General features: G+C 34.9%; 1 non-coding gene across 1 annotated transcript; it reads left to right on the plus strand.

Moving 5' to 3' along the window:
• Positions 1-453: 453 nt before the first annotated feature.
• On the plus strand, positions 454-560 carry LOC136137886 (U6 spliceosomal RNA). Its single transcript, XR_010656749.1, has one exon. It is a non-coding gene; the product is annotated as a U6 spliceosomal RNA (small nuclear RNA).
• The last annotated feature ends 7,965 nt before the right edge of the window (positions 561-8,525 follow it).

An 8,525-nucleotide genomic window follows, 5' to 3' on the forward strand; every position in this document is an offset into this window, starting at 1 on the left:
TGTTATGGCTTGTGTTTTCTCTGGCAATGCAATTCATTCAAAATTTACCAGGCACCTTCTGATCTATTCACTCCCTGTCAGTTACATGTAGCAGTCAACCTACTGAAGTTCTCTACTAGACATAACTGATAATCTGAGTTATATCATTGATTCTTTATGCCATGCTTTATATCTCTCAACTTAATAGTTGGAATGATGAAACCAGCTGAAACTATAGCTGGGGTGGGAAGATAACACAATTAAATTTACTTTTGTACCATGGCTGATTTTGTTTTATGGGCCAACACACCTGTGAGGATTGTGACTTTTTCCTTTCCACATCCAATATTTATGGTTATTCTGATTCACTGGAAACAGGTTCCTCAGAAAAAAGTCTCTGAACTCGTGCCAGTGGGCCAAATCCAGTCATGACAAATAGCCTATGGACATTTTCTCATTATAATAGTAAAGTTGGTGCTCGCTTCGGCAGCACATATACTAAAATTGGAACGATACAGAGAAGATTAGCATGGCCCCTGTGCAAGGATGACATGCAAATTCGTGAAGTGTTCCATATTTTTAAAAAAATAGTAAATTTTGGTAGTTGTGATGGAGAACATATGGCATACAATGCCAAAAATATTTACTATCTGACTTTTTACAAATAGTTAACCCCTAACAGATTCATTAAGCTTCTTGTATTTCTTCCAATTTATCACAGATAATATTTTACTGAATGTTTTTGCAATACATAAACACGATTGCCATCTCTCACCTTGCTATGTCTGTTTCTTTGCTTTCTGTTTCCCAATTGCAAAACCCATGTCATATATCATAATAACAAAATAATGATATTTATGCTATCAAGGTTGGAAAAAAATTATGATGGAAGAATTTCCAAATGTTCTTTCCTGGTGTATTGATCTGTTTTGTGGACTCTTGCTTAAGTTATATTCCCAGTGTGACTTCTTTTTTCCTTTGCTTCTAATAAGTGAGATTGTTTTTCAGTCGTATTTTTGTTGAGTTTAACTTTCTTCCATATTTCATGTTCCCTTATCCTATTTTTTATCTATACTTTTATATTGAGAATTCTAGTCAAATGTTTTATGATCTTTTGACTGAATGTTCGTTTTTAAGAGTAAGGCACCTAAAATCTGATAGGCATTTATGTGCAATGCCTACTTATTGGCTGACATAGATTAAGTTGAGTGAGTGAGTAGAAAGCAAGTCATTCTTTTGGCAGAGCCACACAAGTCAGTATCATTAGGTCTTTCATTGACATTTACCCCATTTTTAGTAAAGTATCTCTCTAGTCTGTGCCTTTCTTTGAATTTCTATTTTATGCTCTGTTTGTTCTACACTTACATGATAGTTGACAGATTTTGCTTTGTTGTGGGTTAATTACTTTAGAATTTCCTTAAATGTTCTATAAATGAATCCAAGTTGGCCTTAAAATATTTCATTGTACTTCTTAGCTAATATTAGATTATGCTATTATATTACATTGCCAACCATCTGGCTTCATCTAGTTTATTTGCAATCTTTTTGAGTTTTTTTGCTTTTGAAGCATATTCAAGTATTAGAATTTGGAAAAGGTACTATGAGAGAAGTAAGGTAGTCAGAACATTACAAATTGGACAACAATTAAATTTCTATCAAGTAACTATCTTTCACAATCTTTATTCACTTGGTTCGGTGGCAGGCCTACATAATAACTTGCATAGACCTATCACTTTCTTAAACGTTCAGGCAGAAAATTTCTTAGATTATCTGGTAAGTATACACTAACTCTATGGTGCTGGTGAGATTTTATAAACTAAAATGCAACTAAATCTCATTCTGTCTTACTTGTATTTACTTTGGATAACATGGGCCACTCAGTTCTAATTTCAACAAGGTAGACACACTTGTCAATAGAATGCAAATACATGTGCGGTAAAATTTTCAAAGCTTGCAATCACATCTATGAAAGGTTTTCAGGAATCCACCAGGCTAAAACACACTAGTTAAAACACTTTTTTTATACTTCATGCCAAATAATCATAGTTAAAACTTTATAAACGTCATGTTAAAATTTTAAAAATCTTTAGGATTAAAGTGATATTTTCCTTACCATAAAATATTTGAAACTGTGGTGAGCTAGAATGTAGTTATGTAATTTAATTGTCATTAAACCAAATATTAGATACATTACCCCTTGAAAAACTGGAAGTCTTGAACAATACCTGATATAGAAACAATCAGGAACATTTCCAGTTTTCTGCTGTCACTGACAACATGCTAAAGTAGTTTACCATATAGTTTTTAAATAACGGAAAGAAATAGTGCTTCCAGCATCGTAAAGACTTATTGTTCCTTAAGAGAGTGCTTTGTTCTATACTTTGTTTCTTTCAATATCCATGGATTAAAGACTGTGAATATCAACAAAACAATTCAACCTACTTTTTTTTTTTAACATCTTTATTGGAGTATAATTTCTCTACAATGTTGTGTTAGTTTCTGCTTTATAACAAAGTGAATCAGTTATACATATACATATGTCCGCATATCTCTTCCCTCTTGCATCTCTCTCCCTCCCACCCTCCCTATCCCACCCCTCTAGGTGGTCACAAAGCACCAAGCTGATCTCCCTGTGCTATGCGGCTGCTTCCCATTAGCTATTTTACGTTTGGTAGTCCGTGCCACTCTCTCACTTTGTCACAGGTTACCTACTTTATTAGGTTCCAAGGCAGGAAACAGTTTCAAAGTCCACATATTGGCGATATCTCAAATTCGAGCTTTTTGTATTTTCTCATTCATATTAAAAGTCTCCATCTTCAGCAATATTACCACATCACCTAATCAGTAGGTCTACTTTAAATTTGAAATACTTTCTGACACTATAAAAATTTCTTAAGTTTGTATAAACTAGGTATCTGTGGGGTAGGAGAGATTTGCGTAAATGAGATACAAAAATGAATAAAAACATTTATTGCTTTGAAGGATTATAATATGCAATTTACTGAACTCAGCAAACAATCTATTTACTGTTCATATTGGAAGAAAATAATAGGTAAGAGAAAAAATGAGAAAGAAAAAACATTCTTTCAGAAGGTAGTGAAAAACAAAAGATTGCTGCAGAGAGCATTGGTGTTCAGTTTTAAGCCTTGAGAATGAGAATAAATGTTTTTCCTAAGTTGCTGTATATTTTTTGTCTCAGACATTTTTTCTTTACCTTTTTTTCTAGCCCTAAAAGTGAAATAGATTATCAATAGTTGCTCTACAATTCAAAATAACAGAATTCTGTGCTCTTTATGTTGACTTAAAAAAGTGTACAACATGAGAGTTGTGAGTTAAGTTCTATTTGGGGCAAAATGAGGACTATAGCCCAGGAGACAGCATTTCAGATAGCTCTGAGAAACTGCTCCGAAGAGGTAGGGGGGAAGGAAGGTCAGTATACATGTGATTTTGGTGAAGGGAGAGTAACATGCACTCAAGGACATATTTTTGCAGAAGATTTCTGCTAGTCACGCGGAGCAGTTGTCACTATGAAGGATTTTAGTGCTTTTCTAGATATGAGGAGATACAAGAATTGGGCTCATAAAATCGGCTTCTGAAAATATCTATCTGAAGACCTGTTCTGCCTGTTTTTCCCAGAGCACAAGAGTGTCTCATTTCTGCTCTTCACCCTGAACTCCTTTCAGGGAGCTGTTGAAAGTCAGCAGCTGCAGCAGCTCCTGATTTCATCCTTGTAGAGGCAGATGGCAAGTGCCAATGGCAAGTACCAATTTGTAGTTGACATTTACATTATTCAGATATTCAATCAGTTTCATGAATTTTTTTATGAGAAGGCACTCAAATTCACAGAAGGTTGATATGTGATTGTATTAATATTGAGTTGTTAGTAATAATGAGAGTTAATGTGAGGGGTGTAATTAAGAAGAGAGGATTCTCAACCTGTGAGGAATCATCTCAGTCATCTGTGTCATGGTTTTTGCAATATAAATACATGCTCGGAAGTGTAAGAGGAAATGTATAGAAATGTATTATTTGTGGCAAAGATAGTGGCGATTTATCAGGAAAGTCTTCAAAGTTTATCACTGGCTAATGATCAAAAAGAGAAAAAGAAAATTCTTTAGAGAGTTTTGCCGAGTATTAGGACTCTGATTCTCTTGTTAAACTTCTTTTTTTGAGAATTATAATAAAATTATTTATCTTAGTTACTCTAGATAACTTTGACAACATGTGTGTTTAATTTTCAAGGTACATTAATTTTGAGAGCTATAGCTAAACATATTTGAGTATTTTAATCATCTTATCTTTGTACCATAGTATTAGAAAAATGGTATGGCCATATTCTATAATCGGTTGTAAAGTGTGCCTCTTAAAATCTCAGTGGCTGTTTTTAAGGAGCAGAATTGTATATGTCAAGCATGATTACTTTAGAGCCATCTAAGCCTAAAGTGCTTCAGTCAAGTAGTTAATAATTGTTAGTTTCATGTTGTTAGAAATACTAACCAGAAATGTTCCCTACCACTTCTACAGATTGTTAAAATATATTATTGAAAATAAAACAAACACATTCTGTTATTAAAAGCCTTACAACATTAAATCTGCCCAATAATGTGCTAAAGTTATTCTAACTTTAAACATACATTGTCAACCCTTAAAAAATAATTGCCTCTGCAAGCTTTTTAAAGAGTCTTGATGTTACAATCCAATAAGAATAAGGGTCAGAATTCCAATAAAAGTAAGGATCAAAATTAAGACATATTACTCACCTTTGGACAGGATGAATCTGCAATATAATGATATATCTATGTGGAGCTGTTATATAAGCAGTTGAAGACAAATTCACATGGTTTGAGTTAAAAACTAGGCAATTTATGTGGATTTAGAAGTTGAGGGTTGGAAATATGATCTTTCTATTATTACTATCACTTCATAGTTGATAGAAAGAAAATGACTATCCATGGAGGTTCCTTGGATAAGGGTAAATTCATCAGCAAGAAAAAAGGTATGTCAGCTAGGTAAGAGCCATAAAACCTAATGAAGTCAATAGGGAATTCCCAGAAAATTTAAGAACGTTGTTTTAGAAAAAGTTATATTTAGTATATAATTCACTTTTCAGTATATTGTTATGAGAGTAAACTAAATATCTGTTAAAAAAATACTAGCATGAAATAGAACTGTGACTTATAAAAGCAACACCGTATATTCTGCTGGCATCTATTTTACTGTTACACCATAGCAACTCTAGATTTAACTTCTCTTTTACTCAGGAATATTAAGCTTTATCAAATGCTATTTTTGGCAAATATTGGTTTGTGTTAAAAATTTTTGTCACTCAAAAATCATTGTATTGGGCTTCCCTGGTGGCGCAGTGGTTGAGAGTCTACCTGCCAATGCGGGGGACACGGGTTTGTGCCCCAGTCCGGGAGGATCCCACGTGCCGCGGAGCAGCTGGGCCCGTGAGCCATGGCCACTGAGCCTGCACATCTGGAGCCTGTGCTCCGCAACGGGAGAGGCCACAACAGTGAGAGGCCTGCATATCGAAAAAAAAAAAAAAAAAAATCATTGTATTTATATAACTGTGTATTTCTATGATATATATGTATAGTATTTATATGTGTGTGTGAGAGTGAGAGACTGAGTCAAACAGGTATTATCTTCACTTTGTCAACATGTTTTTAAAATACTTTTATCTAATTAAATAGGTTTATATGTATATTTCATAATTCTTATCTTTATTAGGCATCTTTATTATTTATATACAGTAAGTACCCTACACACGAACCTTCAAGTTGTCAACTTTCAAAGATGCGAGCGTGAGTTCTCATGTCCTATCAAGTTAGTTCACGTGTCTGGTGTACATTGTCACGTGCATGCATCCTCTACAAGTGGTTGTGCTTTTGTGTACTTTACAGTATAGAGTACTGTAGTACAGTGTCTTTATTTCAAGCCCAGGATGTCCGGAAGCAAGTGTAAGAGAGGCAGTAATGTAGCTGGTACTGCTAAGAAGCACCAAGTGATAACGATGGAAACAAAAGCGAAAATAATTGAGAGAGTGGAGTGAGGTGAAAAGATGGCATTGGAAGCCCAGAGTAAGGACGAAGGAGAGACAAGAGGAAGAAGTAACTGAAGAACCAAAGAGATTCAGGACTCAGGAAATGGCAAAGGGATTTTCTTTATTTGAGGAGGCACTGTTAGTTTTTGAGGCACAGGACCCAAACATAGAACGGTACAAGAAGGTTGCAGCAGTCTTTCAGAATGCAATCCAGTGCTACAGTGTCATCTATGACAAGAAAAAAGAGCTACTACTCAGACATCACTGGATCGTTTTTTCAAGAGGGTCGATAGAATTGAAACGAGCAAGGATCCAGAACCTGTGCCATCCACGTCAGGCGTGAGTGAAATTGCAGCTTGCTCTCCGTCTCCTGTTGCTGATGATCCTTCAGCTCTACCACCTCCCACCTCCTCTCCATCCTCCTGTCGATAACTCTTCTTGCCTGTTCCCTCGATGCCAGCCCGTGTATGCCCACTGTTGTACTGTATTACTGTACTTTTCAAGGTACTGTACTGTAAGATTAAAAATGTTTTTTTGTGTGTTTGTTTTTTTATGTATTATTTGTGTGAAAAGTATTATAAACCTATTACAGTACAGTACTATATAGCCGACTGTGTTAGTTGGGTACCTAGGCTAACTTTGTTTTGGACTTATGAACGCGTTCTTGGAACAGAACTTGTTTGTATGTATGGGACTTACTGTACTGGTTTGTAAGAAAAAAGATTTTAAAGTTCTCCTTTTCTCCATGCTTTAGAATAGTATCAACCATATCCAAAGTATCAGTTCTTAAATAGGCCTAAGGTTTAACCTTTGCAGTCATTTGAACTTGGCACTTTTTTTTTTTGCGGTACAAGGGCCTCTCACTGTCGCAGCCTCTCCCGTTGCGGAGCACAGGCTCTGGACGCACAGGCTCAGCGGCCATGGCTCATGGACCCAGCCTCTCCGCGGCATGTGGTATCTTCCCGGACCAGGGCACGAACCCGTGTCCCCTGCATCGGCAGGCAGACTCTCAACCACTGTGCCACCAGGGAAGCCCATGAACTTGGCACTTTTCATGGTGGCAGGCAGTGAAAAGGAGTGGAACCATCATTAATTCCGTTTCTCAGTTTTTCCTCTATTAACTCCTCTGCTCAGTTTTTTATGTCAAAACAGGAAAAATATAATTGCTGTTGAGTTTAAATCAGTATTTACTAAACTCCTAACAACTTAATATATACAAATACTTCAGAAAGTTTATATAGATAACCTTTAATCTTTATTTCTTTGATTAAACCTTGGGTGTCTCAGAATCATGTTAAGGGATGTGCCACTGGGTTGGGGATTTTGTGGTGTTTTACAGTGTATTTCATTACACAGAAATTTTCTTGAAATTGGCTAGTGACCAAGTGTCAGTCTAACCCAATCCATGACCAGCCTATCCCAGCACATAATTTTATAAGGCAGTTATTATTATTTCTCTTTTTTGCAGTCATAAGCTTGAGGCCCCTTAAGTAATATACTCAAAATCTTTCACTCGACAAATATTTATTAGGCACATAATGGATGCCTGGTTTCAAAGTCATATATGCTGAAGTCTTAAGTAAATACACTGATTTTCAGATCAGAGATAATTCATTGAAATTGTTTATCTAAAGTACACTACCTCTCACCCAGTCTCCTTATTCATGCTAGGAATTGTGGAGATAAAATAGAATGAATCTTTGGCCCACAAGAAGCTCATACTAGATATAAAGAAATACAATATAAAAATTCAAAGATATTTTAAAGATTTTTAAATACCTTTTTTAAAGCAATGAGATATCTCCCACCTTTTGAAAAAGATTACTAAATATGTGACATGTATCCTGCCATATATTTTGCTACCAAAAATTGTGATGCATATACCTTATCAAAAATGTCACTCAATATATTTGCTGCCACCTCGTTTCTCTTAAGTATATATATGACCTTTTTATATGTAACAAACATTTGAAAGATAGTTTTGTTCCACATACAGCCAGAATTGTTTAATCTATATTCTAATAACTATAATTTATTTAGTTTTCCTAATATTCTATTATCATTAAATGTCCTGGACACATTTCCTAATATTTATTGCAGAATTGCCTTATTATTTCCTTATTTATGCAATAATATACTTGAAACATGGTATTATAAAACAGCACAACTCTTTTTGAGCTGCTGGTAATATTCTATGTCTGCGCCTTGTTGGTAGGTACATGAATGTGCTTTTTGATAAATCATGACGCTACATAAATACTTGTATCATTTATTTCTTCATATATCAATTAATTCTATTAAAGAGTTTGTTAAAAACACATTTTGACATTTTGTGCTTAAACATTATTGACAGCTGTGAATTGCAATACCTTTTGATGACTTGTTCTTCCATGTTGATTTTCTCTTTCTATCTATATGGTTTTGTTTTCAGTGTATTACCTCTACTCCATTTGCAAACTATCTTCTCATGATATGAATCTCCTTAAATGCATAAATGCAT

Source organism: Phocoena phocoena, chromosome 18, assembly GCF_963924675.1.
Source record: "Phocoena phocoena chromosome 18, mPhoPho1.1, whole genome shotgun sequence".
Lineage (NCBI taxonomy): Eukaryota > Metazoa > Chordata > Mammalia > Artiodactyla > Phocoenidae > Phocoena > Phocoena phocoena.